At 43.8% G+C, this 12,323-nt stretch overlaps 1 protein-coding gene across 7 annotated transcripts in view; it reads left to right on the top strand.

Moving 5' to 3' along the window:
* Pkc53E (Protein C kinase 53E) overlaps positions 1 to 12,323 on the top strand; it is a 275,095-nt gene that overhangs the window by 189,251 nt on the left and 73,521 nt on the right. The window lies entirely within an intron of this gene.

Here is a 12,323-nt window from a genome sequence, read left to right as displayed (position 1 = left end):
CCAATTGCTCATCTTGGTCACCAGTAAATTTAATTTCTGCCGTTATTTTACTCAACAACACACGTGCTGCCTGAGCCCGTCGCGAGACACTTCTGGTCCGAGAGCGGTCTCCTGTGCTTTGTCTCTGTCGCCTGTCTTTGTCTCGCGCTCGTAATTGTACTTCATACGATTGTACAGAGAGCAGACAGGAAGCGACCAGTCTCGGTCTCGTAACTCTGTCGCCTGCCTCGGTCGCTTGTCTCTGTCGCGTGCAGCCAAATTGTACCTTAACCCGGAACACGGCACTCTGTCCTGAGGGTTCATCTAGCAGTGTGACACGAAGACTCTCAACATTTAATTATCTGAGGCCTCTTCAGCGCTGTTACGTGCTGGACTTTTTCTAAATCCCTGCGGTTTTGTATTATTATTATTATTAGTGTTCTGTCTGACGACAGGTCCATATGAACAGGATCCTTCCATCCTTTTCTCGGACTGGGACCTGTTCATATACGTTCTTGGCAGATGATCCAGAAGTGGTTTGCCATTGCCTTCTTCTGTGTGTGAATGGAGTAATTGTTGGGATGCCACGGAGGAAAACTCCGTGTTGCCTAGACCACGGCCTTGCCCAACACAAGTTATAAATTCGGGCACCGCCGGGAATCGAACCCTAGACCCCAGGATTACAAGGCCAGCGTTCTGACCGCTAGACCACCTCATCTTATTATTATTAGTGTTCTGTCTGACGACAGATCCATATGAACAGGATCCTTCCATCCTTTTCTCGGACTGGGACCTGTTCATATACGTTCTTGGCAGATGATCCAGAAGTGGTTTGCCATTGCCTTCTTCTGTGTGTGAATGGAGTAATTGTTGGGATGCCACGGAGGAAAACTCCGTGTTGCCTAGACCACGTTCTTGCCCAACACAAGTTATAAATTCGGGCACCGCCGGGAATCGAACCCGAGACCCCAGGATTACAAGGCCAGCGTTCTAACCGCTAGACCACCTCATCTTATTATTATTAGTGTTCTGTCTGACGACAGGTCCATATGAACAGGATCCTTCCATCCTTTTCTCGGACTGGGACCTGTTCATATACGTTCTTGGCAGATGATCCAGAAGTGGTTTGCCATTGCCTTCTTCTGTGTGTGAATGGAGTAATTGTTGGGATGCCACGGAGGAACACTCCGTGTTGCCTAGACCATGGCCTTGCCCAACACAAGTTATAAATTCGGGCACCGCCGGGAATCGAACCCTAGACCCCAGGATTACAAGGCCAGCGTTCTGACCGCTAGACCACCGTGGCGGTGGTTTTGTGTATTTTGGAATTAGTCGGAAGAATCCACTTTTGAGCGCCCATTATCATTTAGAGAGACTGTAATGTGATTACACCTCGACAGATGGCCGTACTGTTCTTGGCTGAGTTTATTTTATCTGGCAGGAGGTGAGCGTTGAGTGGTCCATAAACGCGGAGTGAGAATTAATTGTTTTGAAGTAATTAATGACACTTGGTTGATGTTCTTGGGACTGTCAGATGAGATAAACAGCGTATACCACGTTATTTAATCGATCATGGAAGAGTGTCCTTCCCGAAATTCAACTACCTCCTCGGTCCAGTTTCTCGTCCGATGGAAACTAAACATTCATTGATGTGTTTATTTGACTCCAGCCAGACGAATTCTTTTCACGACCCCACGTTCCATTTTACGATACATTTAATGTAACCCCCGTCTGTGCAAAAGTGTTCTGAGCGATCTCATCTTTTCTATTTTGCTGATCGAAACGTGTTAAGCTTTCCTCATCATCCTAAATACGAGGTGCGATCGGAAAGTTTCAAGACTGTGTCAATAGAGGGCGAACCGGATGTAGTACGAGCTTCTGCCGCTAGGGGGTGCGGCCTACATTGATAGTGAATCAGTGTGCCAGCCGGCATCATCGAATTAGCATTTGTTTCTTAGTTACGGGCGTTTTGGTAGTGCATTACACCGACCCTCCTGCGATTTCGGAATGGCGTGTGCATCAAATTTTGCCAAAGACTCGCCAAAACGGATACGGAAACCTATGAAATTCTAAAGCAAGCATTTGGGGAGTCCGCAATGGGTCGTGCACAAACTTTTGTGTGGTATTCACGTTTTAAAAATGGCCGAACCTCTGTCGATGATGACGAGCGTTCTGGACGACCATCTTCGAGCACAACGCCCGAAAATGTTACGAAGATCGACGTCGTACCATCAACGACTTGTGCGACATTGTTGGGATAGGCTATGGGACCTGTCAGCTGATTCTAAAGGAAGAACTCCACATGCGACGCATCCTGTCTGAGGACCAGAAGCAGAATCGACTTGACTTCTCGTTTGTCAGGAGCTCAAAGATCTTGCAAGAACCGACCCCAACTTCCTTTCTAAGCTCCGTGTGACTTCTTCCTCTTCCCAAAGATGAAAATTCAGCTAAAGGGAAGGAGATTTGAGACGATAGAAGAGATTGAGGCAGAATCGCAGATGGTGTTTGACAGGCTGACAAAGAAAGATTTCCAGGGATGCTTCCAGGCTTGGCAGCGGCGCTGGGATCGTTGTGTTCACTCCCAGGGGAACTACTTCGAGGGTGATGGATGAATTTAATACCTGAGATAAGTGTACGGGTTTTTATAGGCGAAGTCTGGAAACTTTCCGATCGCACCTCGTAGATATCATTACGATTTTAACAACAGAAAACTTTTCTGCAAAATTAAAGATTTAGTCTCTGATGTTTACATAGTCGCCCTCGGTAGACTAGTGGTTTGTGTGCTCGCCATTGGAGCCGAGGTTCCCGGGTTCAAACCAGCACGACTTCCTTCGGAGGTCCCATGTCGTAGATTTACGGCATGTAAATGAACATTACGAGCATGATACGAGATGTTTCGTAAACAAAATTCAGCGGCCATTTCTTACCAATGTTTTTACTGATTCTCTGCTGGATGGCTCTGGCAGTCAAAATCAGGATTGAGTAGAGGTCTTACGAAAGAACACTATTACTCGTCCAAGGAGTCCTATCAAATGTGTAAATAAATCAAGAAATCTGTGAAGGAGGAAGAAGGAGACGATGTTAACATAAGCTAATGGACACACGTGCCACAGTCTAGCACAGCGACTCCGTAGATGCTCAATGTGCGAAGAAATTCTGAAGCTTTGCACAGTTTTAAAAGTCATTCGTTTTTACTTGTTAATATGATAGAAAATTCTAAATTATTACTGCTACTCTGAATGTTTCCTTTATTAATGTCTTGGGGAATTAGTGTTATGTTAAAAGTTCTTGTGGCTTCCCGAGAATGTCTGAAGGAACAAAAATTAGGATTAGTGAATACGAAAACGTTGGTTGTTCTTGTCAGAGACTGCCCCATTCCCTACGTTTAGGCAGACCCAATTAGAGTGTAAATTTTATTAACTTTGTCTTCGTATCTTAATCTCATTGACAAGGAGAATATGAAAACAAATTAATAGGTCTAATTAAAATAAAGAGAACGGAATTGCCATACGAAAGTAAAGTTAGGTCTATGTAAAAGTTGAAGCTTTCACAGCGCCCGTCATTAATAAAATCCTCGGGCTCTCAGCCGTGTCAAATGGTTGAAACTTGCCGACGTTTCGATAACTATCTTTATCGTAATCCTCAGGGCTATTCATGGTCCTCGAAACGTCGGTATGTTTCAACTAAATATCATCACTGCTGATTGCCCTAGAAGATTTTATGAAAAAGGAAGTTTGTGTGAAAGGTCTTTGCTATTGAAATTATTACGAACTGTAAGCTTTTCTAATTTGATTAGGGTTGGCGTTAAGTAGGATGAGGGGGCCCGACTCTGTTTGGGTGTGAAGTGAAATAGTAGTGGGGGAAGCTACGCCCGGGATGTCAGAGACGACGCTGTAAAAGTGATTAGGATGTATCATATGAAATGCTTTCCAGACATCGGTTCTAAGGTTTTCACAGCGGTGAGTATGAAGATTTCTGTCTTCTGGGTTGTTGCGCTGTGTAGTCTGGTCGATGTTTACCAACGTTTCAGAGGTCATACTGCCTCCGTCATCAGAGTATGAAGATTTCTGTCTTCTGGGTTGTTGCGCTGTGTAGTCTGGTAGATGTTTAACAACGTTTCAGAGGTCATACTGCCTCCGTCATCAGAGTATGAAGATTTCTGTCTTCTGGGTTGTTGCGCTGTGTAGTCTGGTAGATGTTTACCAACGTTTCAGAGGTCATACTGCCTCCGTCATCAGAGTATGAAGATTTCTGTCTTCTGGGTTGTTGCGCCGTGTAGTCTGGTAGATGTTTACCAACGTTTCAGAGGTCATACTGCCTCCGTCATCAGAGTATGAAGATTTCTGTCTTCTGGGTTGTTGCGCCGTGTAGTCTGGTAGATGTTTACCAACGTTTCAGAGGTCATACTGCCTCCGTCATCAGAGTATGAAGATTTCTGTCTTCTGGGTTGTTGCGCTGTGTAGTCTGGTAGATGTTTACCAACGTTTCAGAGGTCATACTGCCTCCGTCATCAGAGTATGAAGATTTCTGTCTTCTGGGTTGTTGCGCTGTGTAGTCTGGTCGATGTTTACCAACGTTTCAGAGGTCATACTGCCTCCGTCATCAGAGTATGAAGATTTCTGTCTTCTGGGTTGTTGCGCCGTGTAGTCTGGTAGATGTTTACTAACGTTTCAGAGGTCATACTGCCTCCGTCATCAGAGTATGAAGATTTCTGTCTTCTGGGTTGTTGCGCCGTGTAGTCTGGTAGATGTTTACCAACGTTTCAGAGGTCATACTGCCTCCGTCATCAGAGTATGAAGATTTCTGTCTTCTGGGTTGTTGCGCTGTGTAGTCTGGTAGATGTTAACCAACGTTTTAGAGGTCATACTGCCTCCGTCATCAGGGCGATTGAATTGACAGAAATTTTTGTTTATGTCTTGGTTTGCTGTGCTGTAATGAGTGGAATCTGTGAAATATTTCATGAGGTCATGAATTTCCACTCGTCTATACACTTTACCTCGTGAACTATTAGTGACAGAAACTGTGTGTTGGGATAAAAATTTTAAGATTAGGATTCCATTATCCGCGTCATGTCATCTGCATTTCCTTCTGATACTGTACGCGACATCTTTGTCATGACGTGAGCTCTGTTTTCTTTCACTTTTCGTATTCTGCAGTGTCAAATGCTGGTACAAAGGAAGTACGTTATCTGTAGTACGTTATCAACCCAACACAGTTCGTAATTCTTAGTGATAGCGAGTTTGATCCTTAAGTACAGTCCAGTTATTTTGATAGATGCCGCTGACTGCTAACTGCGCAGAGAAATGAAGTCGAATCTGTTCTGCCAAGTATGCGCGAGTTCTCCGAGACTGTGAAAGGATACTTTAGAATTGTTTGTATGAAAATATTCTTAGCGAGCTGCCTGTACAGTGTAAAGTACAAGGAAGAATTCGATCGAGGCCAGTTATAAGTCTACTTCCTCAACGGTAATGATACTAAATTAAACAATGCAGTGGCGATGTTTACACTATTACCCTATGACCTTCGAGTCAGTTGTCTTTCCACTATCCTTATAGTGCTGGGATTTATGAACCTTCGGGCCCCGCTCCGGCTGAAAAATGCCCGTGTTGTCAGCTTTTTGAACTCAAACGATGACTTCTGAGTTTTGGACTTTTCTACGCATCCACTATCACGTGCCTCTGATCTTGAGAGCAGTTTTAAGAATCCTTTACAGACATAACTCTTCAGAAACTTGATGGACGGGAAATCCATTTGCAGTCGCAATCGGTGAGATAATAAGTCGGCTACCTTTTAAGGAAACTCTGATGAAATTATAGAGCGATACTTCCCTCAAGATCAAGCTTGAAGCTTTGCCCCTTCTTGAAACTTTGGATTTGCGCGAAAATATAACACTTGGTCTACTCACAACAAGCCACAGAGGTGTTACTAATTATACGAACGACATGCGTATCTGTGTGAAAAAGTTTATTTTTAGCAATGACAGCGAAGAAATCAAAGTACGGTAACTGACCTCAGCTTGAAAGTGACTTCTCATTTGTGTATGGACGATTCAACCGAGGGCGAGACATGTAGTTTCAGACATGGAGGCCCATCTTTCCCACTGATTAATTACTTGTCATTTTTACGTTCCATCATTTACTATAGTTAGCGTAGCGTGATTTTATTGGTATGCAATGAGGATAATCGAGGTTCAAAGTTAAAGGGAAATATACATTTCCACTTACATAAATGACAGAACGTCTCCCTCATATCACCTCGTGTAATCAAATGTAAATCAGTGGTGCTCGAAGTATTTTCTGTGTAGGATTTGAGGTTTTCACAGCGGTGAGTCTGAAGATTTCTGGCTTCTGGGTTGTTGCGCTGTGTAGTCTGGTAGATGTTTACCAACGTTTCAGAGGTCATACTGCCTCCGTCATCAGAGTATGAAGATTTCTGTCTTCTGGGTTGTTGCGCTGTGTAGTCTGGTAGATGTTTACCAACGTTTCAGAGGTCATACTGCCTCCGTCATCAGAGTATGAAGATTTCTGTATTCTGGGTTGTTGCGCTGTGTAGTCTGGTAGATGTTTACCAACGTTTCGGAGGTAATACTGCCTCCATCATCAGAGCACTCCTGAAGCCTTGTGGCAACTTACCACCGCGTCAGACGCTTTGTGAAACGCTGGAATAGAGAGCTAAAATCTATAATAAGATTGCATCTGTCCTGAATTAATTGTTCAGGGGTACTACTTGTAATGTTTGTTTTTCTTCGACGGAAGTTGCTTGCAAAGGTCGCTACACTCTACAAAACTAGCGTAAGAACTGAACGACTCATCTGAACGAGGTGTTTACTGTTCGCAACAGACTCAGTGAACAAACAGAGGCCGTACGAATTGATTTGCGACAACGAGTGAGGTGAGGTGCCTTCATGGTCATTGTAACACCACCACCAACAGTACCTGCTACTACCATTGTTACTAATTTCTCCTTCTAAGTTTCAAATGTTTGTTTATTATTATTTTTTTATTTAGTGTTCTGTCTGACGGACTGGGACCTGTTCATATACGTTCTTGGCAGATGATCCAGAAGTGGTTTGCCATTGCCTTCTTCTGTGTGAGAATGGAGTAATTGTTGGGATGCCACGGAGGAAAACTCCGTGTTGCCTAGACCACGGCCTTGTCCAACACAAGTTATAAATTCGGGCACCGTCGGGAATCGAACCCGAGATCCCAGGATTACAAGGCCAGCGTTCTAACCGCTAGACCACCGTGGCTATTTCTGAATAATTTATTTATTTTATTTATTTAGTGTTCTGTCTGACGTCAGGTCCATATGAACAGGATCCTTCCATCCTTTTCTCGGACTGGGACCTGTTCATATACGTTCTTGGCAGATGATCCAGAAGTGGTTTGCCATTGCCTTCTTCTGTGTGTGAATGGAGTAATTGTTGGGATGCCACGGAGGAAAACTCCGTGTTGCCTAGACCACGGCCTTGCCCAACACAAGTTATAAATTCGGGCACCGCCGGGAATCGAACCCGTGACCCCAGGATTACAAGGCCAGCGTTCTAACCGCTAGACCACCGTGGCTATTTCTGAATAATTTATTTATTTTATTTATTTAGTGTTCTGTCTGACGACAGGTCCATATGAACACGATCCTTCCATCCTTTTCTCGGACTGGGACCTGTTCATATACGTTCTTGGCAGATGATCCAGAAGTGGTTTGCCATTGCCTTCTTCTGTGTGTGAATGGAGTAATTGTTGGGATGCCACGGAGGAAAACTCCGTGTTGCCTAGACCACGGCCTTGCCCAATACAAGTTATAAATTCGGGCACCGCCGGGAATCGAACCCGAGACCCCAGGATTACAAGGCCAGCGTTCTAACCGTTAGACCACCGTGGCTGTCTGTTTATTATTATACTTTGATTAATCACTAAAATGTACTCAGTTGCGGATAATAATTATATATTAACAATTTTTAATTTTATGGGTTAATTATTTTTAAAGCCTTCGATTCCGCCGACGCTGACAGAAGGTGAATGCAGTGTGTGGAAGAGAATGCCAACGCAAATACCAGATACCGGTAGGTTGGTAAACACTGGCTGTTATCGTGACATCCGTGGACGTTGTATTGCTTCGGTGTTGTAACTGTTAACACCAGCGCGCTATTGGAAGGATTCGCTTGTTCTGCCGTGCGTGATTTTACCTTGTACTTTATCCGATTAGACGGCGTGCAATGAACTTTGTTCCTGGTACAATTTCAACGTAAATCCACCCCAATCCGCCATTCCTTCCCGTGAGCAGCTGACCGTACGCCACTCGACATGTGCCCTTGTAGGTTGGAGTTCTCTCAACCAAGATTCGTAATATAATAGGACTATAAATGCTAGAAGAAAGGACGGTAGGCCGATAATGTTGGACTGACTTGTGAAAAGTGTAGGAAGCCTCTTTAAGTGAAATGCTCGCCTTTGTATGAAAAGTAATTTGCTCTACAGCGCTGTCGCGAAACGAGGTAGAATTGCGAAACAGATGTAACCTAAAAAAGACACGTTTTGTATTCCTTTACGGGATCTCTACACAAGGCAAGTCAAGTGAGAGGATAGCTGATGATGATACAAGCACCTCTGAAACGTCGATGAACTGGGAACGTCAGATCCTACTAACATAAAATGAATTAATTATACAGAGATCGAGTCTGTCTGTCCGTCATTCCGTTTAGGCTAATTCACTTTATCCTTTATAGTTGTTGGATTTTTTGGAAAATAGTTCCATTTCGGTTATAAAAGAACATTAGGGACACGAAATGATCCTTCAGAAACCTTTACAATGCGACGATAAATCAACGTAGCTCGTTATTATCATCATCATCATCGTCATTGAAGTCTTTGGAAGTCTGCTCACGGCGTTCAGACCCAATAGGCCCAGTCTTAATTTCCATCCACCGACGTGAGGCGCCCCGGTCTCTCGTCTTATTAAGAAGAGATAGAAATTTCAATATGGAGGCTGCAGTTAACAAAGAACCAGCGTCACGTGACGATGGGTCGAGACAACAGGGCGGAACCATCTCTCATTGCTGTGATATCTGTTTGTTAATTTGGTAGAAACGCATTCGAATTCAAAATGGCTGCTGAGAAACTTTATGCCGAAGGGAAGTTTTGTTTCCATGTTGACAGCCGTGTGTGGCGAGAGAGAAGTGAACTTGGTACGTTGAAGTCAAAATCAGTGGCCTTGCTCTGTGCTCCCCGGATATTAGTTTATACCCACGTCCAGTGTTCGTCGAGACATTCTTTGCGTTTCGTTATTGTTAATAAAGAAAAGTGATTGCTCGCAGTAGTACCAACCATTGCAGCCATTATTAGCTTAGTTGGGGAAATTTATCTTTCGGAGAGTAAAAATAGAAATCTTGCATATCAAATCTAAAACTTCTTGACGATGATGAAGAGTCAATTGAATAAAAATTTTCTTGGATATTATCCATCGTCTAGTAAATAAAATATGAAACGTAAAACGACGTTTCAGAGATAGGACTCTATCTCCGTCTTCAGGTCCTACTCAGTTGGGCCCACTAGATAGAGCTAATCCCTATATATTTTATTTACTAGACGATGGATAATATCCAAGAAAATTTTTATTCAAAAGAAATCTTGCAGTTCGTTTAAAGAAAATGTTTGATTAAGGTTATCATCACAGTGCATACTAATTAATTCAAGTTGCAAATATCCCTGAGCCTTATCATTGTCTAGATTTAGAGGTAAGGAAGACGACACAGATCCAGGTTCCATACTTGTAAATGCCTTGCATTATTCATTGAAATCTGTTCGTAGCAGAAAAATTCTCTTGGCATGTTCCTGAATACATTGGGGGGGAGGGGGAGACTTTTTAGGGATTTAAGTTGATGCAAGTGGATAAAAGTTATTAGTCTTTGATTTTTCTACAATTGAAACTTAAATTTTAACGCCCTTATAATGTCAAACATCCCTGTAATAAACGTATTCTTGCCTTCGAATTCTTTATCGAGACAATTCATGTGACCCATCGCATCCACACGGAATGCAAGATCAGTCATCCAGAATTTATCATTCGTTTATTCAATATTTTTTTCTTCTACTTTGTCGTAAATAATTTGATCACTTCAAGAGAATCAAAAGAAATCTTTTCGACACAAATCTTCGACTTAACTAGCTGGCATTAGTGTCGTAAATTATTTCTCTGTTGTAACTTTCTGTTTATGCCAAAAATCCAAATAATTTGCGATTGTTAACTCCTTGATGAAGTAAGCAATGAGATGTAAAGAAAGGAGTCGATCCTTAGGATTCTCTCTTTTTTTTTAAATTTTGATGCAACAGCGTTCTTCTTACTAATCATGGAGCCCCCCGGGGGGGGGGTCAGTTTATTATTTATTTATTTAGAGTTCTGTCTGACGACAGGTCCATATGAACAGGATCCTTCCATCCTTTTCTCTTCTCGGACTGGGACCTGTTCATATACGTTCTTGGCAGATGATCCAGAAGTGGTTTGCCATTGCCTTCTTCTGTGTGGGAATGGGATGCTACGGAGAAACCGGGGAAGCCCTCGGAGGAAACCTCCGTGTTGTCTAGAAAAAGGCCTTGCCCAACACAAGTTATAAATTCGGGCACCGCCGGGAATCGAACTCGAGACCCCAGGATTACAAGGCCAGCGATCTAACCGCTAGACCACCGTGGCTATTTCGGAATAATTTATTTATTTATTTTATTTAGTGTTCTGTCTGACGACAGGTCCATATGAACAGGATCCTTCCATCCTTTTCTCGGACTGGGATCTGTTCATATACGTTCTCGGCAGATGATCCAGAAGTGGTTTGCCATTGCCTTCTTCTGTGTGTGAATGGAGTAATTGTTGGGATGCCACGGAGGAAAACTCCGTGTTGCCTAGACCACGGCCTTGCCCAACACAAGTTATAAATTCGGGCACCGCCGGGAATCGAACCCGAGACCCCAGGATTACAAGGCCAGCGATCTAACCGCTAGACCACCTCATCTTATTATTTATTTAGTGTTCTGTCTGACGACAGGTCCATATGAACAGGATCCTTCCATCCTTTTCTCGGACTGGGATCTGTTCATATACGTTCTTGGCAGATGATCCAGAAGTGGTTTGCCATTGCCTTCTTCTGTGTGTGAATGGAGTAATTGTTGGGATGCCACGGAGGAAAACTCCGTGTTGCCTAGACCACGGCCTTGCCCAACACAAGTTATAAATTCGGGCACCGCCGGGAATCGAACCCGAGACCCCAGGATTACAAGGCCAGCGATCTAACCGCTAGACCACCTCATCTTATTATTTATTTAGTGTTCTGTCTGACGACAGGTCCATATGAACAGGATCCTTCCATCCTTTTCTCGGACTGGGACCTGTTCATATACGTTCTTGGCAGATGATCCAGAAGTGGTTTGCGATTGCCTTCTTCTGTGTGTGAATGGAGTAATTGTTGGGATGCCACGGAGGAAAACTCCGTGTTGCCTAGACCACGGCCTTGCCCAACACAAGTTATAAATTCGGGCACCGCCGGGAATAGAACCCGAGACCCCAGGATTACAAGGCCAGCGATCTAACCGCTAGACCACCTCATCTTATTATTTATTTAGTGTTCTGTCTGACGACAGGTCCATATGAACAGGATCCTTCCATCCTTTTCTCGGACTGGGACCTGTTCATATACGTTCTCGGCAGATGATCCAGAAGTGGTTTGCCATTGCCTTCTTCTGTGTGTGAATGGAGTAATTGTTGGGATGCCACGGAGGAAAACTCCGTGTTGCCTAGACCACGGCCTTGCCCAACACAAGTTATAAATTCGGGCACCGCCGGGAATAGAACCCGAGACCCCAGGATTACAAGGCCAGCGATCTAACCGCTAGACCACCTCATCTTATTATTTATTTAGTGTTCTGTCTGACGACAGGTCCATATGAACAGGATCCTTCCATCCTTTTCTCGGACTGGGATCTGTTCATATACGTTCTCGGCAGATGATCCAGAAGTGGTTTGCCATTGCCTTCTTCTGTGTGTGAATGGAGTAATTGTTGGGATGCCACGGAGGAAAACTCCGTGTTGCCTAGACCACGGCCTTGCCCAACACAAGTTATAAATTCGGGCACCGCCGGGAATCGAACCCGAGACCCCAGGATTACAAGGCCTGCGTTCTAACCGCTAGACAACCTCATCTTATTATTACTTAGTGTTCTGTCTGACGACAGGTCCATATGAACAGGATCCTTCCATCCTTTTCTCGGACTGGGACCTGTTCATATACGTTCTTGGCAGATGATCCAGAAGTGGTTTGCCATTGCCTTCTTCTGTGTGTGAATGGAGTAATTGTTGGGATG

Source organism: Zootermopsis nevadensis, unplaced genomic scaffold (genome assembly GCF_977971745.1).
Source record: "Zootermopsis nevadensis isolate Lab colony 2312 unplaced genomic scaffold, Znev_1.0 Znev_ptg000011l, whole genome shotgun sequence".
Taxonomy (NCBI): domain Eukaryota; kingdom Metazoa; phylum Arthropoda; class Insecta; order Blattodea; family Termopsidae; genus Zootermopsis; species Zootermopsis nevadensis.
This window is presented reverse-complemented; position numbering and strand designations above follow the sequence as displayed.